Here is a 27,191-nt window from a genome sequence, read left to right on the forward strand (position 1 = left end):
TAAGTAAGGTAGTTGAAAGTAGTGAAAAGTGATCATATTTGGGGTTTTTTTAAATGAGGACTTACAAGATTTGTGACAACAATGAAAACTCAGGTAAAAGATTACCTTTGAGGTTTTAAGAAAAACAACTAGATGAATATACTGCCCTTTACTGATGTGGAGAAAACTAGAGGAAGAACAAGTTTGGGGATGAGTAAAAATCAAGAACTGTGTTTAAGCAAATGTGGTGGTGCATACTTGTCGTTCCAGCTACTGGGAGGCTGAGGCAGAAGGATCACTTCAGCTCCCGAGTTTGAGACCAGCCCAGACCACATAGCAAGACTCCTTTAAAACAAATGACAAACAAACAAACAAAAAGCAAAACAACACCTATACTTTTAAAAAAAAAAATTCTGTTTATGGAATGCTACCTTGAAACCTCTACTAGACAATTCAGTGGAGACATTTTGCATATAGTTGGGAATGGAATCTCAGCGAGGAAGTTGAGATATAAGCCAGGATTCACTGATTCTGTAATATACTTTTCTCCATATTTCCACATCCTTGAAATAGGAATGTGTCTTACAATCAATATTATCTTAAAAGGCATATTGGGAACATTTTCCCCCTTCTTAGAACTATATACAAAAGAAAAAAATCAGAATTTAGTCTCAGAATCAGTATCTTAAATTATTTAAATTTTATAACATTTGGAAGATATAAAGAGAGTATTAAAGCCATGAAACTGTGAGCTCACCTAGGAAATAAATATTGTGAGAAGGCCAAAGGATGAACCTAGGAGGCAAGCCCTGGAAAAGGAGGGTCTTGCAAAGGAAAATAAAAAATGGCCAGTGAACCAGAAAAAAAAAAAAAAAAAAAACAACCTAGGAGTCAGTGGTGTCCTGAAAACAATGAACATATTTCCAAAAGTCCTGTCAAAAGCAGAATAAGATAAGAAGCAGAAGAAAGAAAGAGGAAGAAAGGGGCAAAACAAAATAAGCCACAGACTAGTTTCCTAATCAGGAATGCTTCATAAAAATGGCAAGGACAAAGCCTGATTGGGGTACTTAAGGCAAGGATCTTTGTTTTGTTTGCTTTCTTGATTACATTCTAGGAGGGTAAAATGGTGTCAGATGCCCATAAATATTTGGTGAATCGAACTGACTCTTTCTAGTACTTTTGCTATTAAATAGAGGAGAGAAATGGAGAAATAACTAAGTTTTAAGTTAGTGGCCTTTTATGTAGAAAATCAGTGGCATTCTGGTAGCTTTCTACCACATAAGACAAACTATCAAATAGAAGTTATTGTAGCACAGATTTGAACTTAAAATAAGCAACAGAAAAGAAAGCTCAAAATAAGCAAATAAGAAAGCTCAAAATAAGGAAAAAGAAATGAAGCAACTTATTTCCAACACTATCCCAACCCAAGAAGAAGTTGCTTTTTTACTGGTGGTAGTAAGTATGCTATCACTGGCTCCAACAAATAATAAACTATAGAGCAGACCACAGAATGCTGTGTTTTTAAAGAGAATGAGGGAGTTCTTTGACAAAAAGTTAAGCTGAAGTGCTTTTTAACTTTAAGAATTTTCTTTTCAGAGCCATTGAAATTTTTTAATCATACATTTTTCTCAACCCTCTCTCCTGGGACTCTCTGTTTGAGAATACACATGTATAAGATTAAAGTAAAATGTCATTTAAAAAGTAGCTTTGACATAAAAAATAATTTTACACAATTCAACACCAATATTATTTATTCATGGAATTTCATATTGTATAAAATATGTAATTGAGAGTTATCTTTATATAAAAGAATACAAGGAGACATTTGGTTTTATTGAGAGAATTGTATGATTGCATCTCTTTACAATATCTCCCAACATTTCCTTCATGATTTTTATAACTACTTCGGTGACAGATCTCCTATATTACAAAAAAAAAATCTGTTAGTGTTCCAATAGTTCACTAAGTAAGTGGCAAAATCCTGAACTGAACTGAACTTCTCTTTAGTCTTGAGTCTGAAGCAGTCAGAATCATTTCAATGAGCTATTGGCTGAATTTTGAATGTCTTGGAATATCTCATAATTTTTACTTAAGTATTATTAAATAACAGTAATTTGCTAAGATACTATTTAAACAAAATAAAACTTTTCACATTATTAATATAAAGCAGAGTAAAAGTTATCAAATTGTCCTTGGATTCTGAAATATGTCCTATAGCATGTGTTGCAACCAATCTGTTCAAAAATCCTTCTGCTGAATTTCTCTGCAGGCTGGCTGCAGAGCCAGGAATAGGTTAATGAAATGCATGTATGGAATGAAAAAACAAATTATAAGTGGTAATTCAGCCACTAAACCTTCGCAGGGCTGGGGGGAAATAGGAAAATAAAGCTAATCTTATTTCATTTTACTTAACACACTCAAAATGTCACCTCATAAATCCTATTTTCTGTTTCCATAAAGAATCTGTATTAGAACTATTGTTTATTAAAAGTTCTACTACCACATAGATAACTTAAAAAAATGCCCCCAATCCTATACTATGTGCAAATATCCAGCAATTTTACATTCATGGCCTAAAATTTTAATTTAAATTCCCTCATTTCCTCACAAATCAACGGATGTACTATGTAAAGGAACTATGTAAATATCAGGACCTTGAACTTTTTGGTCCAAGAACTTCCCTCAAAATATATTTATATGAACTAAAAATAATTCAGAAAATTATCCTACTGAGCATCTAGGTAGCATCTAGCTAGCAGTATTTTGTTTTTTAGAATTTCTTTAAAGGGTCATAAGACTAGCTTAGATTTTTTTAGCCTACCAGCTTAATAATGTATGATCAAATTTAAGACTGCCCTCACAAAATAAATTTGGAACTCCATATGTAAGCTCCTATATTAAAATACCTTGGGATATGTCAAGAAAATTAAGTATAACATTTATAATTCTAAATATACAAACAACAACATGTGGATACTTAGCTAAAAACAATGTCATATCCAAATGAATACTGTAAAACAGCATGCATAAAGTTATGAAGTATTCAGTAGTATTTGTGATTTTTACATATAATTTTTACTAAGAACAATGTAAGAACTTTTAGGGAATAACACTGAAATAAATACTAACTCTACAGAAATACAATAGAGTTCTAAATTACTTAAATCATCATCTGAAATAGACCCAAAACATTCTACTATTCCTCTTTTAAAATATATTATTTTCCTGAATTAATGAATTTGTGAATCAAATCCATTATGTCTCTGTGGTGTGGCTCTTCATTTTTTATCTTATATTTTGTTAATGTGAGAAATATTTGATGTCACCATTGACTTTACATCTGGATCTTTGCACAGGTTTTTTTTTTTTCTGTGATATAGTAATGATAAAACAGATTCTGTTTGTTTCATATTTAAAAATTCAAATAGAACCAACTTAGAAATGTAAATCAATTTCTTCAAAATTTCTTTAAAATTTTACTAGCACTATAAAGTACAAGCTCTTTCATAGGCACAATTTCAACAACAAAAAAAGAAGTTTTCAAAAATATCTTGATTGTGTCAGATTTCTTGACAGATTACCATAGAAGAATCCAGGTTCCCATTATGGACTTTAAAGAATGTGAAAGCAATTTAAATGCTAACATCCTTAGAATGCAGTGAAAGACAATGGTCATATTCTTCAAAAAACAATAATTCTGTTCATCTTTAGTTTTTATTAAATAATTATTCTGCTTGAAACCTAAGAAGACTATTTTTAAACATATATGGATAAGTCTACAGATCATTTGAGAAGGTGGGAGCGTATTTTAACACAATCTGCATAAATGGCCTTTTGGAGTGTTAAATTTTCAAAACACCTTCATATTAATAAGCAAATAGATACACATAATGAAAAGAAACTTTCCACAGCAGTCATTTAAGTGTTCTCTGGCTGCTGCACTGTAGCAAATACGGAGTTCATATAACGGGTTAGGCTTTCCAAAAAATGTAACTGAAATTCTAAAGTGAGACTAAAGATCATCTACCTCTACATATAACCTAATTCAAATTCTTAAAAAGTGCTAAAGATCCTCCAACCTGCAAACCATCATTTAAGCCTGATTTCTCATTTGGGCAAAGGAAAACAAATTGAAATATTGCTTTTGAATGCATCATTTCAAAACAGATCCCTGCTAGGTTTGCAGGGCAAGGAAGTACAGTCCATGATGAAAAATTTTAAAAACTGACTTACTTGAATTTCTTACTCCCTAGTATTTGAGCTTTGAGTTTTTCAAAAGCTGATGGGGGGGGCGGATTATAAGGTAATTGTGTACCGTTTGTGCACACTAAACATTTTTCTTTTATTTTTTATTATATGTTTGCGATACATAATATTCAACATGAAGAGTTGGCAAGTGTACATATCACATCTTAATCCTTTTATTTCCCCTTCCCCTAGTCTACCTTCCCTTTCCCTCTATCTCTTAATTCCTCTTCCCATCTGTACACTAACTTTTTCATACTCAGGTTTAAAATAACATCAATCTAAATTATAATCTTTACCTTAGTATTGTCATGATATATTTAAAACTATCACTCTTCAATATCACATGAAATAAACTACCCTTAATTATGCAAAAATTATAAAAAATGTATTATTTTTTCTTACATAAAATCTCCATTTTTATTACTGATTTACCGACAATAGATGATAAAATGGACTTATGTATGCATTATAAGTAACGATGGTGTTGGAATAAACACCTGATGATTAACCAGTGTAAGTTTTGGGTGATTTTGTTTCTTTATTTTTTAATGTAGATAACTGACTGCACAAGTAAACCACTAATAAAAAATAGAAATTTCTAACATAGCAATAGGGAAGAATAGGATTTGGAGTCAGATAACCTGAGAATAACCCCTGGCTAGGTAATTGAGATTATCACAAACTTTTAAGTTTAGGTCTCTTTTCTTCAAAATAAAACCAGTACTACCAGCTTTCAGCATGATCATGAAGGTTAAAAGAGACAGTGTATTGTTGGGCAAATAATGGGTAATCAATAACTGTTTCAGCTCCTTTAAAATATGCACATAATCTTCCAATAGATACCTACTTTTTGTTATTTTTTTAAAATTTCAGAAAGAAGTAAAAAAATCAATATTTGTGTCACATTATAGTTTATAACAAGTACAATCAGCACCACCTTACTTTAGACACTGAGAAGAAACAGAAAATAGGTTTATTCTATCTCTCATGTTAAAGATACAGATTGATGGACCAAAAACACTTCAGGTCCCATTTCTCCTAGCTTTGTCACCTTTTACATTTATTTTCTGGACCCTATTTACGTATTTTCTATAGATTTGTATTCCTGAAAACAAATGAGAAAGTAACAGTTCCAACCAATCTATAGAATAAAGGGAAATATTTCAATTCAGAACAGATGATTGGATTTTAAGCCAGAATTATTTATGAATTATTTAAAAATAAGTTATAGATAAATAATTAGTAACATACCAAAATACTTTTATAAGATCTATTTATAAATCCATAGCTATTATTCTTAAGGTATAAATGCATTTTCCTTTTCAATAATGGTTATAATGCATTTAAATATTAATTTCATAAGTGCATGAATGTCAAACTTAAAATAACCTATTTAAAATTATTACCAAAATATAATGTGCAAGCATATATATGTATATAGGTATATTCAGCTATATGATTTGAGTATGTATTTCTTTTAGAAAGCCTTCAGCCTCAAGGCATTCCTTTTAAACTCTTTTTAAGATATTTCCATAATTAAGTTCTTACAATATATCACAGGGGACATGAATTTCCATGATATAAAATGTTCATAGCATCTCTAAGTTTTAAATTTTCACTACAAATGAGGTTAATAATTTTTTTAAAAACTTATAAACAGTTCAATTCCAATTAACAAAAGTACTTACATATTTGTCTCATTTTCAAAAGCCTTTATAAAAAAACTACTTTGAAAATTCATTGCTCTATGGCTTACATGTCATCTCAGAATTACTTTCTTTCATTTTCTAGAGTCTTGTTTTTGTAAAGAAGATATAAAGCTTCATCCAATGTGAAAAAGATATTGTGTCAGAAACCATTTGGAATCCTTAGTATGTATTAGTCATATTAATATTTCTTGTATACATCATATTAGTCCTATGTATACAAGATCTTTAAAGTAAATAGTAAAAGTGTAGGTTTGATTTAAAACAGATAAACTACACTTGCTTCATTCTTAAAAGGCAATGAGAAAGTAAATGTTTTATAATTATTCTCTTGTTAAATCTTTTAATATCAGAAGTGTATAAATTTATTTTATTAGATGTCGGGAAAAGCATGCCAAGAGTACAAATTATACTGTTTTCATTAGAAAATGTAAATAAAAATACTGAACTCCAAAATTTTTTATTATAGATTGTTTTTAAATGACTATTTTCTCTGGGAATTCAAAGTGATTGACTTGAGCATAATATTAAGTACAAAAATAAAGCAGTCCTCTTGCCTGAAAGGCTCTTGAATAAAGAGAAAATTATTTTTGGATTTACTTCTTGATCAGATATGAAATATTCTGAAACGCCACCTCTATAATTTGATAAAAAGCTTGATATCTCCAAATGAAAATAGGACTCAGCACTTTCATTTTTCTGTTGCTAAAGGAAACTGGGTAAACTGATTTTTTTTAAATGAAAATCTCAGGCATAAAGGTGGCAGTAATGAAGCAAGCTTAAATATGTGCTGACCTTTGAAATGAACTGCAATCCGCGTTGTTTGGCCAAGGATCTGGCAGTTACGGTCTCCTTCTATTTCTACTGTGAAGGATGTGGGTGTTGGAGCTGCTCTGCTCTCTGGTGGTTGTTGATAGCATGGCTGCAAACACCAAAGGAAACAGCTACACACCATGGATCAGGAAAATTAACCACACAGCTGTCAGAACTAGAAGCACTGATCTACCTTTTCTTAAAAACTCAATAGCAAATCAAACTAAAATCATGTCTCTGTTTTCCAAAAGCAGTATATTTTGTGTTAAGAGCATTACTGTTAGGAGGAAAATGTGAACTGGCAATATACAAAATTAAGTGATTTTAAATATCAATTAAAAGCCTCAACTGGTTTTCTTAGAGAGAGCACACAGAATAGATCATAGTCTCAAGAATCACACTTTTTAATTTAAAAACGTAGTGAGATTGTAAATAATTGCCATTGTTCCTAGGGTGACATTTTCTGTTTTTATTTTTGTTTTGTTTTGTTTTTGCTTGGGATAAATACTATATACATAATTAGTTTATGCAATAGTGAAAGAAATTTCTGTTTTAAATGATTCCTAGGGGCCACAGAAACTTCAAAATGTGCCTGGTAAAATTTCCGTCAGGAGTAGACCATCCAGGGGTCAGATTTATCAGTCATTAGGCTGCTTCTAGAAACCCCATTTTTTAAAAAATGAGAAAATATACATAAACACTTATATAAACAATAAATATTCCACAATTTACAATATTACATTTACTTTAAGTGAAGTCTAGACTGTTTTATAATCTATAAGCACTTTTAGCTGCAAAATACAACACTTCATAGGAAAATTTAACATGTATCTCTTTGTTCCAGTTTGGTATAAATGTAGTCATCAGCCCAGAAAACACTGAGATCTCACTTTGTGTCAACAAAAAGACATATTAAAAGAGGTAAGAGACATACATTCAAGAATTTTACAGTCTTAGAAGAAAATAATATATATTAAAAAACATTTTAATGACACAAGTCAATAGTCATTGAAGCATTTGAGTATGTGGTACAGTTGCATTTGATACCATGGAATTAAACACTGATATCAGACTGATCTAGGATAATCATTTATCACTAGTATTTTATTTTCATTTGGATTATCCATTCCAATCTCCAGAGAAAAATATAGAAAACTTGAAAATAATATTTTCTTATTGTGGAAATATAAAACTCAAACACACTGGGAGGAATGATTCTTAAAATTAGCTATACTGAAAGAAAAACTATATACGTGTGTGTGTCTGTATATATATACATATATATATGTATATATATATATATGTATGTATTCCAAATCCCTGATCTAGCAATTTTTAACCTCAATAAAAAGAACCATTTCTATTCAGTAGTAACCAGAGATTTCGATTGAGTTATGCCTCCTAAAGGGAGGAATTATAAGAAGCCTGGATATAAAATACTGATTTTTTTATAGTCTGGAAAAATATGTGTTTGGGGGGAATCAAAGGTAAAAGTGAGTTGGTAACTATTTATAACATTTCTTCTCATTCAGCAAATTTTGGCTTTCCAATGGATATCCCAAAAGTCACATCCTCTAAATGAGTAAATAATATAGGCATAACTTTTTTTAAAAAAGTGCCTTGTTGTACCTAAATGCATTGTAGGACATATGGCACGTTTCATTCTGAAATGATGTTTATCCACAGAAATGCCATCAGTGGAAGATGTATTGAAAAGCCGAAGGTCTATTAAGGGAGTATGGGACAGCTGCATACATTCAGTAATCTGTATAAGGCCATGGAAATGACACAGCAATACCCCATCTGTGGCTTTGGTTTACAGAGCTTTGAATAAAAATTCAAGACCAAACTTTACTTGCTAAAGAAAAGAATACTAAAACAGAGCTGGTATTAATGGACTCTTACATAAAGATTTGTCACTTGTGCCTTTCTTCTTAATATAAAATATTTATGGGACTTCCATACCTTTAATAAATACTAATACTATATATTCACCCCTTAATATTATTTCAAAAACTCCTTGTGGGGAACTACAAATTGCACTTTTATAATTTAGTTCATTTGTGAATAGGCTTAAAATTCACAGAAGTGCTAGGAAGGGGCAAGGCAGATGTTCAAACTTCCCTATTTGACTCTGCCAAGTCCTTCATTCTGTACCTACAATACCCCGCCTATTCAAAACTCAATGTCTCTTAATAGAGATTACCAATCAAGCTGATTTATGTGGTAGTTTAGGAGGTAGGGTCATTCTTTTTTAGTGTATTGTTTCCAAAGAAAGTTTAATGCTCACAAAAGCCTCAGATTGACAGCTCCACAAAATGGAAATTCACAGAACAGAAGTATCACATGCTAGGGGATATTGCCTCCCCTTATGCTAACCTGCCAATTCACAATTTCAACCTGCAAGGATCTGCCACTGAATTCAAGGGATTAATTCAGTCCCTGTGCCCGTTCATTCCTTTGCCAATAAGGAGGCCAATTAGTTTCAACTACACTGGTTATTTTACTTCTGCCTTTATTTTTTAATGGGAGCATTTTCTCTCCATAATTTGGATGATTTTGACCCCCAATTCATTGCAGGATACTATGAAATGGCTGTCAATCACTTTAAACCACAGCCTAATGTGAGCCAAAGCCTGAGGTGAAAAGTTCAGTCATTAGCTATTGAAACCATTCAGTTCCCCTATTGTAAGAGGTTTTGTACTGCTCATAAGAAAACAATGTTATTAATGGTAAGAATTTTGAAATCATATTGCAAGTCTCTTTTTAAAAATAACAGTCAACTAATTAGCAAGTCTAGTTACCCTCAATTTAAAAAGTAATCAAGTCCAAGCTCTCAATATCCCATGTTACACTTCTTTTGTGCATTCATAAAATATATATTACCAAGTTATTCTATTTCAGTTATGAATGAAAATATGCATCCTATGGGCAGACCTTTTAAATTTCATTTTAGCCTACATTACAGAAGATAAATGCTCAGTAATTCTAATAAATGAAATGCTGAAAGAAATGGTAAAGACAAGATTGTTTAGAGATTCAGATTGTTAAATTTTTTTAACTAATAAATGAAAATATTCCATACAACTATAATGCTGCTAACTCTAACACGTAACCTCAAAGGGAAAGTGCAGAGATGAAAGAATTATTAAATCAAAGAATAATCCATTGTTAGTAGGACATGTGTGTTTAGGGTTCTTTTTTCTAAAAATAAAGAGATAAAGTACCATTTTAATTTTCACTATCTTTATTTCTAAAAAGGAGCTAACGGTGGATTTTAATAGTAAAGAGGAACAAAGAGTCTGAGGGAAGGGGTTGTATTTGATGAAGGAAGGATCACAGAGGAGAGATTGATACTGAAGGATTCTGTTGATGAGATTTTCCTTGATGAATAGAGTATCATCTATGTACCAATGTACTTCACTTGGCACAAAGCTAATGAGACTTGCAGAGCCAAAATTAACAACTCTCAAAACAACATGCAAGCAGTTCTAGATGAAAATTAATGCTGTGATATCTGAATAGTATATATTTATATTCATTCATATTTATCTTCACCAAATTCAAAAACTATTAAGTTTCTTTTCATCTTTTTCTTTGGAGCTTCACATTCTGTGATTCATTACTCAGATTTTTTTTCTAGTCTACCCCTAGAGGGCAGTAAAGAAGCCAGGAACCTTGTGGTTTATGGGCTAAAAGGGGGGGATACAAAAAGAAGCAAGCAAATAGGTATATTAATGCAGCCTTTTCAAGGACTTATAGACACTTTTATGTGTGTAAATCTTCATTAAAGTACTTGGTTTGTTCATAAACCAAAAAAGTACACTATTTATTTATACTACAATCAGTTATCAACTCTTAGAAAAATATCCAGAAAGTATAGCTTAGAGAACAACTACTCTAACCAAAATTCATTCCAAAAATAAATAAGCAAATAACTGAAACAAGGTCATAGAAAGTTTTAAAAATTTTACTCAAAACTTTGTAGTGTCCATATTTATACAAATATCCTTAAAATAACCACTGACAGTCACTGACACTTAATATACAAACAGTAAATATGTCTTTATTCCAGTTATACATTTGGATGACATTTACACATATATGGGATTATTTTTAACTATTACTGTGACTAATTTTAGACTTCAAAAAACATTACAAAAATAATACAGAGCTCTATATTTACTCTCCAGCTTCCTCTAATATTAACACCTTATATTTACCCTTAGTACAGTGATCAAAATCAGGACATTGATATTTCCTACAATTTATCCAATCATGTCTTTCCTATGTTCTAGGATCCTACCCAGGATCCCATATTGCATTTAGTTATTCTTCTTTAGGTTTCTCCAATCTATAATTAATCCTCAACTTTTCTTTGTTGTTTGTGGCCTAGACATATTGAAATTGTGAATTTTGACAATAATAGCACAGAGGGATAATAGGTCTGTTCAGAACATTGTATCAAAGGATTCATGTTGTAAATATGTGTTATAACTTATTATGTTAACCTGAATCAATTGGGTAAGGTAGATTTGAATTTTTTTAACTGAAAACTTAATTTTTCCCCTTTTATGTAAAAACATCTTTGGGATTTTTTTAAGAATAAAAGCTTTCTCCCTATCAGACAAAAATAGTCAAGATAGCATTATTTCTTGAGTATGTCCTAAGCACTATCCTAAGTTGGCTTTTTAGGGTGAAAAAATATTTTGTTGCTTGTACTATTCTTTATTAATATTATTATTTATATGAGCCTTTTTTCTAAGACCCAAATTCACTTCTTCAGTATAAAGGCATATATCCCCTCACATCATTGCTACATTTGCATCATATCATTCTGTCCATGGAGCTTTTGCCTGCTTGCTCTTCTGGGTCAGCTCAGAACTTTCCAGAACCAGAGAATGGAGAAAATAAACCTTTAACTTTATGTTCTTTAATGCCCCCCTTATGTGGTATAATTGCAGTAGAATAACTCCAGGTATAGAGAACAATTCAGGAGGGTCTCCAGTTGAAACTACAGTAGGGGATGGTTCTTGGAACCCTCAAACAAAACTCCTAGAGATGTAAAACAGGTGTAAGATATCAGTTTTGAGGTAATAGAAGATCTCTGAAAAGATGCTCAATAGATCCTTCAAACTATGTCGGCCACTAATTGCCCACTCTAGGCCTCCAGGGTGCTTCCAAGTGAATCACTGTCTCCTATGCTCTTTATTATCCAGTTCTACTGTGATGTCCAGTGAGAAGCATGCCATGCCTTCCTACAGTCTATATGGGAAAAAAGCAATAGCTCCACCTGTTAATAGTTTCCCATCACTTCACTCCCATTATTCTGGAATATATTTTACATACTTTTTCCTGATTATGCTATAAGGTCTTTTAGTATTTGAATATGGGTCATATCTTTACAACAGTGCTGCCAAGTACTGTGCTTGGCACCTATTGATATACAGTAAATGCTTGCCATGACACACTGATTTTCTTTCTTTATACATGGTTCAGTCAATTTGAAATACTATGGAAGATTCTTTTAGCCTATTTAAGTAAGATATTGAAAGAAAACCCTGTTGAAATAGTCAAATTATCTGAGTCTTCTAAAAGTAAAGATGAATAACTTCCCATACAATATTTTTGATTTCTTTTAAGTTTAAAGTCCCACAAAAATATAAGAAGCTTTGTTCTACTTGAAATTCAATACACAGATCAACAAGAAAAAGGATAAAAGACAAAACTGATTTACTTTAGCTACTAATTATAGAGGTTAAAGAAAAATTTGTCTTCTCTTATTAGTCATGTAAATATACTTCCTTCATCAGATCAACAACTGGACTGTCCACTACTTAAATAGATATAAGCACTGGCTCTCTGCTATTCTGTACTCTGGATGTTGTGATTGAAGGGCAGGGTAGGAATAAGGAAACTACAGAGTTCTTACTCAGAAACAACAAGATGAGAAAGCAGAAATAATGGCAAGTGGAAAGAGGACTTTAGAAGAACTATATTATTGGGCTTTTAGGGCGGGACTCTAAGAAGTTAACTTTAACTCATATTTAACCTACATTTTTAACTATTAATATTTTCAAATCAGATGGTGAGCTGAAAAAACACTATAGTTATCAGTGATATATTAATTGAAAGGGATTTTCATTTTAGGGCTTTTTGTGTGTTTTGTTTTGTTTGGGAATAAAAAAGGAACGATTATGGAAACCCAAAACTAAGGCATAGAAACATTGATTTGGATCAGGTTTTCCAAGCATCGTGGTCTCTCTTCCCAGTTAACTGTATCTCCAATTTTTCCAACCTTCTTTTTTTCTTTTTTCCAGCTTACTCTTTATCTTTCACAGCTATGCCCAGTAACTACAAGTCTTACCTTTTCTTCAATTCAAATCATCCTATCTCAAATTATTTGATCAAGATATGAATGAAAGTACTCTCCATGCCAGTCACTGCATCAAATGCTGTGAATACAGCAACAGTAACATAGCCTATAGATTTCAGAGTGCTTACAAATCTTACTGGGAAAACAAACTTTCTTACACAACAAGCCAGAACTGCAAAATATGCACATAAACAGAGGACTGGGAGAAAACAGAAGTAGGAATAATTAACAAAGTATCACAGGCTTGAGATATAGATCACTGGTAGAGCAATTTCCTAGTATGTGCAAAGATCCGAGTTTAATCTCAAAGAAAAAGAAAATGAGGGAAAGACAGACAGAGAGACAGAGGGAGAGGGAGAAAGAGAGGAAGGCAGGAAGGCAGGAAGGAAGGCAGGAAGGAAGGAAGGAAGGAAGGAAGGAAGGAAGGAAGGAAGGAAGGAAGGAGGGAGGGAGGGAGGGAGGGAGGGAGGGAAGGAGGGGAGGGAAGGAGGGAAGGAAAGGGAAGGGAAGGAAGGGGAGGAGGAGCAAGAGGAAGAGGAGGAGAAAAGGGAAGGAATCCAAGATCTAAAACCCATTAATAAAATAATAGAAGATGTACTGAGAATAACAAGAATGAAGAGAAAAGTTTCATTTATTTAAAGAAACTTAAACTAGTAGAATTCTATTATAAACCTTTACAGCACTTTATACATTTCTGAAAAATCTACCCTTTGAACATTTTCAAATATATACTTTTAAAAAGGACAAGGAAGAAAGAAGGAATGAGTAAATCTACATTATCCCTCCATTAAAATACACAACTGTCCCGTATTTATATTTTGGACCAAAAACCTTCAAGGCTGAGGTCTGGTGTAATGTGTGTTAACTCCTCTAAAAACCTCACTTCATAACTCCTGACACACACACAGAGCCCACATTATTGTTGGGAAAATACTACTCGGATACCAGTAGAGGTTTGGGGTTAATTTTATAGATTGTCATTTGTCCTTATAGTTTAGCATGTCTAAAACTGTACTACCCTTAGAGGTTAAACTATAAACAGCATTTTTCTTACTTATTTTTTGATTAAACTGCTTGGATAAGAAAAATAGAGCAGGATTTTGAGTCAAAACCAAGCAGTTTCAGGGAGATAAATATCAGATAAAAGAGGACCATATTTTATGGTTATTATCCTTCAGAGTGTTCGGCTTTTGAATCAGTGTTTGCATTTCAGATTCTAAAAACTAAATTATGTATTGTACAACAAATTAGAAACTTGTGAAAATTATCACTTAGTACAGATCATAGCGGCATCTGAATTTTTTAAAATTAATTTTATTGGTATATTTTAGATATACGATATAATGATATTCATCATTGAAGATTTATACCTTTACATAATATATCTTGATTCTTAATTTTCTCCATTCCCCTGTCCTCCCTTAAACCCCTCCACCTCTCTCTATTTACAAAGACTTTGTTTCTATTTTTTCATTTTCTCATGTTAATTCCTTTCCCTTCTTTTCTTTCCCCTACTCCTCCCATTTCCCCTTCCCCTTTGCACCTTTTCTTCCTACTTGACATTATCTATTATACATTTTGGCCTTATTTACACTTTCATTTTCTCACACTACAGAAACTATGCAGTATTTACATGAGTGTCCTATTTATTTCACTTAAGAGTATGACCTAAATCTGCATCCATTTAGCTATAAATGTCTCTAATTTCTCATTCTTTAAGACTGAGTAGTACTCCATTTTATTAAAAAAAAAATATTTTCTTTATCCAGTCTCCAGTTGATGGGCAACTGGGCTGTTTCTAAGTTTTAGCTATTACAAACTGTGCCACTATGAACATGAGTGCACATATACCGGTGTGGTATGATTCTTTTAATTCTTTTAGGAAGATACCCAGGAGGGGAATAGCTCGGTCAAATGGGACCTCTAATCCTAGTTCTTTGAGGTATCTCCATACTGATTGCCACAGTGGTTGCACCAGTCCGCACTCCCAGAAACAGAGGAGAAGGGCTCCTTTTTCTCCACAGCCCCACCAGCATTTGTTATTGGTTGATTTCATGATAGCAGCCATTCTTTCTGGAGTGAGGTGGAATCTCAGGTTTGTTTTCATTTACATCTCTCAAATGACCAGTGATGTTGAATATTTTTTCATGTATTTCTTTGCTATTTCTACTTCTATCTCTGAAAAATGTCTCTTAACTTCAGATGCCCATTTTTGGACTGGATCTTTAAAACTAGGATGTCTGATTTTTTTTTTAAAGTTCTTTATATATTCTAGGTAGTAGACCTTTGTCTAAGCAACAGTAGGTGAAAATTTTTTCCCACATTGTGGGTTATCTCTTCCCTCTGTTGGTGGTTTCTCTTCCTGTGCAGAAGCTTTTTAATAAGAAGAGATCCCACTTGTTGATTGTTTGTGCTAGTTCACATGCAACTGAGGTTTTGCTCATAAAACCCTTTCCTATGCCACTGTCTTCAAGAGTTCTACCTAACCTCTCTTCCAGACAGTTTAGTGTGTCTCTTTTAATATTTAGATCTTTGATCAATTTCGATTTTAGTTTAGTGCATGGTGAGAGATACAGGTCTAGTGTTAATCTTTGGAAAGTTGAAACCCAGTTTTTCCAGCACCATTTATCAAATAGACTATCTTTCCTCTAGTGATGGTGTTTGGCTCCTTTGGTGAAAATGAGGTCACTGAGTATGTCTGGAGTTGTTTCTACATCTTCTAATTTGTTGCACTGATCCTCAGGTCTGATTCCTTGCCAGTACCATGCTATTTTTATCACAGTAGCTTTGTAGTATAGTTTCAAGTTTGGGATAATGATATCCCCTACCTTGTCTTTGTTGCCTAGAATTGCTTTGCTATTCTAGGTCTCTTCTGGTTTCAAATGAATTTTTGGATTGTTTTCTCAGGGTCTGTGAAGTATGTTGCTGGAATTTCAATTAGGATTGCATTAAATTTATATAGCATTAAAACTATATATCACTGTATTGGTTCTTCCTACCCAAGAACAAGGGATATCTTTCCATTTTCTGATATCCTCTTCAATCTTTTTTCACAGTGCTATAGTTCTTAGAGTAGAGGTCTTTGATTTCTTTTTTTAGGCTGATTCTTTGATACTTCATTTTTTTGAACGCTATTGTGAAGGGAGTTGTTTCTCCAGTTCCTTTTTCAGTGAGTCTGTTGTTTGTGTACAGGAAAGCTATTGATTTTTGTGTGCTGACCTTGTATCCAGCTACTCTACTAAATTTGGTTATTAAGTCTAGAAGACTTTTGGTGCAGTTCTCGGGGTCTTCTCTATAGAGAACCATATTGTCCACAAATAATGATAATTCGATATCTTCATTTCCTATATTTATACTTTTGTATCTCTCCCTTGTCTGATTTCTGTGGCTAATGTTTCCAAAACTATATTGAACAGGAGTGATGATAGTGGACATCCTTGTCTTTTTCCTGATTTTGGTGTGAAGGATTTCAGCTTTTGATCATTTAGTATGATATTAGCTGTTGGTTTTTCATAGATGGCTTTTATCAGATTGAGGCAGAGACAGTCTATTCCAATTTTTTGTATGGTTTTTACCATAAATGCATGTTGGATTTTGTCAAATGCTTTTTCTGTATCTATTAAGATGATCATATGGTTTTTGTCCTTGGCTTTATTAATATATTGTATTAAATTTATTGATTTGTGTATGTTGAACCATCCCTGCATCCCTGGGATGAATCCCACTTGATCAGGGTGTATGATCTTCTTGATGATCTTCTGCATTCTATTTGCCAGTATCTTATTAAGGATATGTGCATTCTTTACTGAGGTTGGCCTGTAGTTCTCTTTCTGGGTTAGGTGGCTTCCAAGAATGAATTTAGGGGTATTGCTTCCCTTTAAATTTCATTGAAGAGTTTAAACAGTAGTGGCAATAGTTCTTCTCTAAATGTCATGGAGAGTACAGCAGTGAAGCCATCAGGGCCCAGGCTTTTATTAGTTGGTAAGTTTTTATAAAACATTTTCAATTTTGTCAATTGATACTGGGTTGTTTTGAATGTTTAGGTCTTCATTCAACTTTGGTAATTCACACATATCTAGGAATCTGTCCATTTCTTCTGTGTTTTCCATCTTATTGGAGTACAGGTTCTCAAAGTAGGTGTTGATGATCCTCTGGATTTCTGCTTGGTCCACTGTAATTTCACCCTTTTCATTCATAATTGCATGGAGAGTTCGGTCTTTTCTTTCCTTTTTTGATAAGGTTGGCTAAGAGTTTGTCAATTTTGTTTTTTCTTTTGAAGAACCAACTCTTTGCTTCATTGATTTTTTTTGTATTGTTCTTTTAGTCTCCATTGCATTGATTTCTCCTCTGATATTTATAACTTCCTACCTTGCATGAGCTTTGGGTTTGTCCTGCTCTTCTTTTGCTAGAAGCTTGAGGTTCAGCATCAACTTGTGTAACTGAACTCGGCCTGTTTTCCTAATATGCGTATTCACTGCTCTGAATTTCCTTCATAGTACTGCTTTCTTTGTGTCCCATAGATTCCAGTATGTTGTATTGACATTGTCATTTAATTGAAGAAACTATATGATTTCTTCAATTTCCTTTGTGACCCAAAGATTATTCAGAAGTGTGTTGTTCAATTTTCATGTGTTTATGAAATTCTTGTGGTTTCTTTTGCTATTGATTTCCAATTTCATCGCACTATGTTCTGATAATATGCAGGGGATAACTTTAATTTCTTTGCAATTACTTAAACATGTTCTATGAGCAAGTATGTGGTCTATTTTGGAGAACAACCCATGTGCAGCCAAAAAGAATGTGTATTCTGATTTTATGGGGTGGAATACTCTGTAAACATCTGTTAAGTTCATTTGTTCAAGAGCTCGATTGAGCTCTAATATTTCCTTGTTTATTTTCTGTCTTGTTGATCTATTTGTGACAGTAGGGTACTGAGGTTCCCCACTACTATTGTATTAGTGCTTACTTGATTTTTCATGTCCGTTACTATTTGTTTTATATAGTTGGGTGCACTAGTGTTTGGTGCATATATATTTATGATTGTCATCACTTCCTCTTGGATTTTTTTCCCTTTACAAGGATGTAGTGTCTTTCTTTGTCCCTCTTAATCAGTGTTGGTCTGAAATCCATTTTATCTGCAAAGAGGACAGCTACTCCTGCTGTATTTTTGGTTCCTGTCACATGGTGTATGGTTTTCCACATTTTAACTTTCAGTCTATGAGGTTTTTTTTCAACTAAATGTATTTCTTATATGCTGCATATTGTTGGATCTTGCCTCTTGACCCATTCTGCCAATCTATTTTTTGATAGGTGAATCAAGACCATTAACATTGATGTTTATAACTGATATGTACTGACTTATCCTTGTCATGACATTTTCTTTTTGTTGAATTCTCCCCCTTTGCATTTAATTTCCTGTCGTGCCAGATGGATTCATTGTGCTGTGCTTCCTGGGGTTGTAATCCTCATTGTCTTTTCCCAGGATATTGTTTAAAATTGTCTGGAGTGCTGGTTTTGTATTCAAGAAGTTCCTCAGGTGCTCTTTGTCATGAAAGTATGTTATTTCTCCATCAATTTTGAAAGATAGTTTTGCAGGATACATCAATCTGGGTTTGAGGTTGTTTTCCTTTTGGTCTGGAAATATGTCACTCCAAGCTCTTCTTGGTTTAAGGTTTTGTGCTGAGAAGTCTGCTATGATTCTGATGGGCTTTCCTTTGTATGTGTTTTGTTTCTTTTCTCTAACTGCTTGTAGAATTTTATTTTTCTGTTGGGTTTCTGGAATCTTAACTATTATATACCTAGGAGTAGATTTTTTTTTTTTTATCATGGCTAGTTGGAGTCCTGTATGCCTCACTTATCTGTATGTCAAGTTCTTTTCCCCTGCTTGGGAAGTTTTCTGTCATTACTTCTGTGAACAGTTTGTTTGTTTTTTTTAATGTCATTTCCACTCTCTCCTGTTTCTTCATTGGCTCCAATCAGTCTTATTATGTCATTCTGCTTTGCATCACCTGCCAGCTGCTAGATTGATTTCTCATGGTCCCTTACTATTTTTAAGAATTTTTTCTTTTCCTCCTCCCTAATTGCAATCCTGTCTTCTATATCTGAAAATCTGTCCTCACTTTGGCTCATTGGGCTGCGTAAACTTTCAATAGAGTTTCTAATTTCCTGGAAATCTGTTTCATCTGTTTTTGGATTCCATTTGTTTCCTATGTTGGGATTCCATCATGTTCCTCAGCTCCTCTATTTTTTTGTCTGTATGTATCTGCTCTAGATTTATTAATCATGTCTTGCCCTATGGGCACAATCTCTGTCATTATCTGAGAAATTATTTCTGATTTCATTTTCTCCAGATCCTCTTTCCCTGCCAGTTCTTGGAGTCCAGGTGGTTGAGTATCAGATTGTTTAATCTCATTGCCCTTTGGGGTTGCCTTAGGTGATGTGGAATTCTGGTTTTGAGACTTGTTTGTGTGTCTTCTCATTTCAACAGATTCAGCCTTCTGCACCTTTGTTGAGGCAACTTTTGGCTCTCATAGTGGTCTTCAATTCTCAGCAAGCCAGGAGTGGCCTTTTCTCTGCTGCTCACCACTGCAATTCCTGGCTTTAGAGTCATAGGCTTCTGGATCCCTGTGCTGTCCTGTTTTCCAGGCAAGGGTCTGGCTGGGGCCTGTGCACACTTGGGATTGTATATAGGCATACCTCTGGCTAGGGCCTGCCCTCCTATGTAGCTGTTGTCTTGGAGGGTCTTTTGCTTGCATCCTAGTCACTGGTGTCTGGGCAGGCTTCTGTCTATGGTCTGCAAGAACTTACCAATGGTTTGGGGTGGTCCTCTGACTTTTGCTTGTGTGCCTGTACAGCTCTTTTCCAGGCAGGTCTTTGGGGGCCTGTGGGGCCAAGTGGCTGTGGTCTGGGTAGGGCCTTGGCTGGACTTGCCTGCAGCTAAGCCACTCTGGTCCACACCAGCTTCTTACTGGGATCTACTTCTTCTGAATTCTTTTATTCAAATAATTTTTAAAATTTCACATACAACTTCAAAGTCTAACACAGAGGGATAAGTATACTTCATAAATTCAGACTCACAAATCTCTATTAAATTTTTCTCAAACCACTGTATTGAATCATTTAAACAATGATAAAATGTTCATTTCTGCATTGAACAGGTTAAGCATGGAATTAACTAGATTTATTTGAAGTCATCCAAAGTCTCATCATTTCATGTCCAATAAACACTTGGCAGTATATTTGTAGCTCAGAATATTATACATATATGTATTCAATTTCAATTAATAATTACACAAGCATTTCAAGTTCTATAGTGTGGATATGGAATAGCCCCCAAAGGCCCATGAATTAAAAGCTTGCTCCTCAGTTTAATGCTATTAGAATGTAGTGGACCTAGTGTGAGGTTTTAGGTGATTGGAGGAATTCCCTAAAAAGGAATTGTGAGATGCTGATCTCTTCCTCTCTTTTTCTTTCACTTCCCCACCATGAGGTGAATGAGCTTCTTATGTTATACACTTCTGCCATGATGTGCTTCTTTGTCACAGGCCCAAAGCAACAGGGACAACAAACCATGGACTGGAACTGCAAAACTGTGAGCCAAAGTAAATCTTTCCTCCTTATAATTTTATTTTCTCAGATATTTTGTTACAATAATGGAAAGCTGGAAAAAGAGGCATTTAATAAGATTTTACTCATACTATCTCAACCTACCCTCAAAAAAAAGGGTTATGGGAGAAAAAATTGCAGAATATAGATCATTATGGAAGCATAGGGTTTATTAGGTTTTCTTTTTATTTGTGCATAACATATAAAGTGAATAATTAGAGCTTCAAATAGGTAGATAAAACATTTGTTGGAAAACAGACACCAGTAGATATAATTTTTTTCCTCCTGTTGTGTTTAACTGAAACATATATATATATATACATATATATAAAACTAATATGACTGAAAGGCAGAAGATAGACAACTCACAGGGAACTGAGGACCTGACAAAGAACATGATAATAAGTTACTGGTGTTTTCTTTTAGCCCTTCATATTCCACACTCAAAGGGAAAAAAAATGGAAATAAAAAGACAGACATAGGGCTGAGGATTTAGCTCAATGGTGCTGCCACCTGCCTTGCAAACACAAGGTCCCAAGTTCAATCCCTGGTACCAAAAAAAAGCAAAAAACAACCCACAGATGTAGGCAAATGCACTAACAAAAGCCTGGTGTCACTAGGAAAGTGACCAAGAAAGGAGCAGGCTACCAAACCCCACAGCAAAACCTGAGGCCACAGAGCCAGAAAGATGTCAAACTGAATGAAAAAACATAATAGATGTCAATACAGACATGTCAGAGATATTTAACTATCTGATAAGAATTTCAAAACAGTCTAAATAAAAATGCTTTAGCAAGCTACTACAAATATGCTCAAAAGGGCATCCAGTAGCTGGGGCTGCCTGCCTGCACACCATCAGCAGAGGGTTCCACCTCAAGAGCAATGACCAGATCCAGACAATTGCAGAGAGCAGAAAGACCATCATTCTGAGTTCAGGAAAATGGCAAAGTGGTAAGAAGCAGAGAAAGGCCTCTCCGAGGCTTGGGCCTGAGAATTGAAACCCACCAGGAGAGTGAAGATAACCACTGTAATAAAGACACAATGGACTACAGCAGTTGGTGAGTGGTTGGGATCAGCACCTCCTACCGTAACCAAGACTTGCTGTAGGAGAGGGGCGGCCCAAAGCTGCAGCAGATCAGTGCAGACTTCAAACCCATAGGAGGTCCTGGAGATCATTTCAGCCTCAAAACCAGAAACTAGCCTGAATCTCAGTGGACTACAGCTGGCTCACTGAGATTTAGTGACTCGGATCTGCACCAAGCTGCCCATATTGTATATCCACAACACCAGAGACATTCTTTGAAGGGAACTTTTCTTTCCTTTTTCTTTTCTTTTCTTTTTTTCTTTTCTTTCTTTCTTTCTTTCCTTCTCTTTCTTTTTCTTTTTCTTGTTTTTTCTTGCTTTTCTTTTCTCCTTCCTTCCTCTTCTTCATTTTGCTCCTTTCTTATTCCTGCTGTTTCTTGGTTTTGTTTTTTCTTGATTGTTCTTACTTCTATAAGAGCATGAATACAGTTTGTAGTTCACCAGTTGCTGATAGTTTGTTCTGTTCTTGCTTTTGTTGCTTCCTTCTCTCTTTTCCTCCTGTCTTCATTAGATTCCCAAAGTTTACATGATCTTCCTGCATCCTCTAGCCCTACTTCTAAACTTTTCTCTCCTTCTATTTCTCTATTCCCCAACCCCAACTCCTCCTAAGTCTTCTTTCTGAAAGGTAAATTTGATATACTGAAGGGCTTATTTACTGCAAACATATTTCTGGTTGGTCCTAGATTTTGATATATAAACTCAAGGCTAGTTCATGCAGTTGAAGGTGACAGATAAATAATTACCACAATTTGTCATTTTCTAAGCTGTGTTCAATGCTACTGTTGATGCTGATTGTATTACTTTGGCTAAGGTGATGTGATTGCTCTAGTCAGTTGTTCTTCCTGGTATACCAAGACTGAGATTGCCTAATGGTCATTACAGGCTCAAAACCCAAAGACCAGCTATGCCTGGAACATACCTCTGAAGAGTAGTCATTCCCTAAGGATTCTAAATACTCACAATAAAGATACTTGCAGTAAACAATATACAAGCATCAAGTCAGGAATTAAACCAAAAACATTAACAACATAAAAAAATAGAAATGGGGGGGCCGGGGATTTAGCTCAGTGGTTCTGCCACCTGCTTCACAAGCACAAGGGCCTGAGTTCAATGCCTGTACCAAAAAAAAAAAAAAAGTAGAAATGGGAAGACACATAAACAATATGCAAACACAGACTTCCAGATCACCTCAAAAAACCAGAATACCTGTTCTTCTAAGCTGCACATGGGTCATTCTCCGAAATACACCACATACTAGCTCACTAGAACATGTTTAAGTAAATAAAAATGAATTCAAGTTATCCCCTGTATATTACCAGACCATAGCACAATGAAATTGAGATCAATAGCAAAGAAACAACAGAAACTTCATAAACACATGGAAATTTGATAACACCCTCCTGAACAACCAATGGGTCACAGAGGAAATTAAAGAAGAAATCAGATTCCTACAATTAAACAACAATGCCAATATAGCATACCGAAATTTATGGGACACAATGAAAGCAGTCTTGTGAAGGAAATTCATAGCACTGAATACCCATATTAGGAAAACAGAGTGAGCTGAAATAAACAACCTGATGCTGAATCTCAAGCTTCTAGAAAAAGAAGAGCGAGACAAACCCAAAGCTCATACAAGGGAGGAAATTATAAAGATTAGAGCAGAAATCAATGCAACGAAGACTAAATGAACAATACAAAAAATCAATGAAGCAAAGAGTTGGTTCTTTGAAAAAATAAACAAAATTGACAAACTCTTAGCCAACCTTATCAAAAAAAGGAAAAAAAGACCCAAATCCATGCTATTAGAAATGAAAGGGTAAAAGTACAACAGACCCTGAAGAAATCCAGAGGATCATCAATACTTACTTTGAGAAACTGTACTCCAATAAAATGGAAAACACAGAAGAAATGGACAGATTCCTAGATACATATGAATTACTAAGGTTGAACCAAGAAGATATAAAAATTCAAAACAACCCAATATTAATCAACAAAGTTGAAAACACAATTAAAAACTTACCAACAAAGAAAATCCCAGGTACTGATGGCTTCACTGCTGAATTCTACAAGACATTAAGAAAAGAGTTATTGCCAGTACTGTTTTAACTCTTCAGTGAAATTTAAAGGGAAGCAATACTCCCAAATTCATTCCTGGAAGCAAGCATTACCTTGATCCCAAAAGCAGAGAAAGACCCAACCAACAAAGAGAACTACAGGCCAATCTCCCTAATGAACACAGACACAAAAATTCTCAGTAAGATACTGGCAAACAGAATGCAAAAGATCATCAAGAAGATCTTACACCCTGACCAAAGGATTCATTCCACAAATGCAGGGATGGTTCCATATATGCAAATCAATAAATGTAATACACTATATCAATAGAGCTAAAGACAAAAACCATATGTTCATCTCAATAGATGCAGAAAAAGCATCTGACAAAACCCAAAATTCTACAGAACCCTACAGAAAACAGAATAAATGGTTTTTATCTCAACCTGATAAAAGCCATCTATGAAAAAGCAACAGGCAATATTATACTAAGTGATCAAAAACTGAAATCTTTCATGATAAAATCAGGAATAAGACAAAGATGTCCACTATCATCACTCCTGTTCAATATCGTTCTGGAAATATTAGCCACAGCAATGAGACAAGAGAAAGAAATAAAAGGAATAAAGATAGAAAATGAATTTAAATTATCATTTTTTGCAGATGACATGATACTCTATATAGAAGACCCCCAAATCCCCATCAAAAGTCTTCTAGACTTAATAACCAAATTCAGTAGAGTAGCTGGATACAAGGTCAACACTCAACATTCAATAGCCTTCCTGTACACAAACAATAGACTCATTAAGAGAGGAACTGGAAAAACAACTCCTTTCACAATAGCATTCAAAAAAATGAAATACCTAGGAATCAATTTAATGAAGGAAGTAAAAGACCTCTATTCTGCAAACTACAAGACTGTGAAAAAAGAGATTAAAGAGGACATCAGAAAATGGAAGATATTCCTTGTTCTTGGGTAGGAAGAACCAATACAGTGAAAATGGCAATACTTCCAAAACTCCTATATAGATTCAATGCAATCCCAGTTGATATTACAACAGTATATTTCACAGAACTAGTGAAAACAATTTAAAAAAAATTCATTTGGGATAAGAAGAGACCTAAAATACCAAACGCAATTCTAGGCAACAAAGACAAGGTATCACTATGCCCAATTTGAAACAACAGTACAAAATTACTGTGATAAAAACAGCATGGTACTGGCAAAGAAACAGACCCCAGAATCAATGGAATAGATTAGAAGATGCAGAAACAACTCCAGACATACTCAGGTACCTCATCTTTGACAAAAGAGCAAATCACCTTCACTGGAGGAAAAATAGTCTCTTTAAATAAATGGTACTGGAAAAACTGGGTTTCAACTTGCCAAAGATTAAAACTAGGCCCTTATCTCTCAGCATGCACTAAATTAAAATTGGAATGGATCAAAGATATCATTATTAAACCAGAAACACTAAACCTGCTAGAAGATAGGTTAGGTAGAACTCTTGAAGATACTGGTGAAGGAAAAGACTATGAACAAAACCTCAGTTGCACAGGAACTAGCACAAAGTATCAACAACTGGATCTTATCTTATTAAAAGGCTTCTGCACAGCAAGAGAAACCACCAGCAGTGTGAAGAGACAACCCACAATGTGGGAAAAAAAATTTTACCAGTTGTTCCTCAAAGGTTTACTATCTAGAATATATAAAGAATTTAAAAAAAAAAACAGACCTCCCAAATTTAGAGACCCAATCCAAAAATGGGCATCTGAAATGAACAGACATTTCTCAGATGAAGAAGTAGAAACGGCAAATAAACATATGAAAAACGTGTTCAACATCACTGGTCGTTTGAGAGATGCAAATGCAAACAACACTGAGAATCCATCTCACTCCAGAAAGAATGGCTGCTATCAAAAAAACAACCAATAACAAATACTGGCAGGGTTGTGAGGAAAAAGGAACACTTCTCCACTGCTGGTGGGAGTGTAGACTGCTGCAACCACTATGGACATCAGTGTGGAGAGTCCTCAAAAAACTAGGATTAGAGGTCCCATTTGATCCAGCTATTCCCCTGCTGGGTATCTTCCCCCCAAAATTAAAACCATCATACCACAGTGATATACGTGCACCCATGTTCATAGCGGCACAGTTTGTAATCGCTAAATCTTGGAAACAGCCCGCATGCCCATCAACTGGTGACTGGATAAAGAAGATGTGCTTTTTTTTTTTCTATAAAATGGAATAGTACTACTCAGCCATAAAGAATGATAAACTATAGACATTTATAGCTAAATGGATGTACATTGAGGCCATACTCAAGTGAAATAAATAGGACACTTGCGTAAATACTGAATAGTTTCTTTGGTGTAAGAAACTGAAAATGTAAATGAAGACCAAAATGTATAATAGATAATGTGAAATAGGAAGAGAAGGTGCAAAGGGGAAGAGGAAGTAGGGAGGGGGGTGGGGGAAAGGAAACAAAAAATATGAGAAAAGAAGGACAAAACAGAGACAAGGCTTTTTTAAACAGGTACGGGAGCAGGGTGGAAGGGAATGAAGAGGAATGGGGAAAAATTAAGAACCAAGATATATCATGTACAGGTACAAATTCCCAATGATGAATGTAATAATAATGTATACCTAAAATGTACCAATAAACTTAATGAATAAAAAAATGCTCTAAAGGAATTGAAAAAATAGAAAGCTTCAACAAAGAAAGAGAAGATATAAAGTAGAAGCAAATGGAAAGCATAGAGCTGAAAAATATAGTAATTTAAAGGAACTCAGCAGATGGGTTCAATAAAGACTGCGAGATTCAGTAAAGCATAGATTGATGGAAATTCCCCAGTATGGAAGTTACCAAAGTGGCAGAGATTGTATTGATGCAGTCGCAATTCAAGGAATTCTGACAGCAACTAAAAAGATAGAAAGGCTTGATTTCAGACAATGATATTGATTTCAAACTTCTTGCCATCGGACTTGTGAGGGCATATGTTTCTGTTGTTTTAAACCAACAAAGTCAGGGCTGGGGATTTAGCTCAGTGGTTCTGGCACCTGCCTCGCAAGCACAAGGTCCTGAGTTCAATCCCCAGTACCAAAAAAAACAAAAAAAATTAAACCAACAAAGTTAAGGTAATTTGTTACAGTAGCCACAGGAAATTAATATAGCAGAATATATACATTCTTCTCAAGCGCGCATAAAATCTTCCCAAGGATGGATCACATACACGGCCATAAAATGAACCCTAGTAAATTTAAGTGGCTAGAAATCATACAAAGTGTCATCTCTCATCACAACGTAATAAAATTAGAAAGCAAT

The 27,191-nt window shown here is 34.3% G+C and overlaps 1 long non-coding RNA gene across 3 annotated transcripts in view; it reads right to left on the bottom strand.

Annotated features, from left to right (window-relative positions):
• Positions 1 to 27,191, bottom strand: part of LOC106010867 (uncharacterized) — a 1,054,961-nt gene that overhangs the window by 921,770 nt on the left and 106,000 nt on the right. Inside the window, exons 2-3 of one of the 3 annotated variants that reach the window (XR_015441535.1) lie at positions 23,834 to 23,876; positions 6,729 to 6,855 (exon numbers count right to left, since the gene is read on the bottom strand). The exons of 1 other annotated variant lie outside the window; for it this stretch is intronic. This is a non-coding gene — a long non-coding RNA (uncharacterized LOC106010867). The remainder of the gene's footprint in view (positions 1 to 6,728; positions 6,856 to 23,833; positions 23,877 to 27,191) is intronic. One more of the 3 variants, XR_015441536.1, reaches the window with a different exon arrangement.

The sequence above is a fragment of the Heterocephalus glaber genome, unplaced genomic scaffold, assembly GCF_053883595.1.
Source record: "Heterocephalus glaber isolate CG9 unplaced genomic scaffold, H.glaber_assembly_v1.0 deba00001523, whole genome shotgun sequence".
NCBI lineage: Eukaryota > Metazoa > Chordata > Mammalia > Rodentia > Bathyergidae > Heterocephalus > Heterocephalus glaber.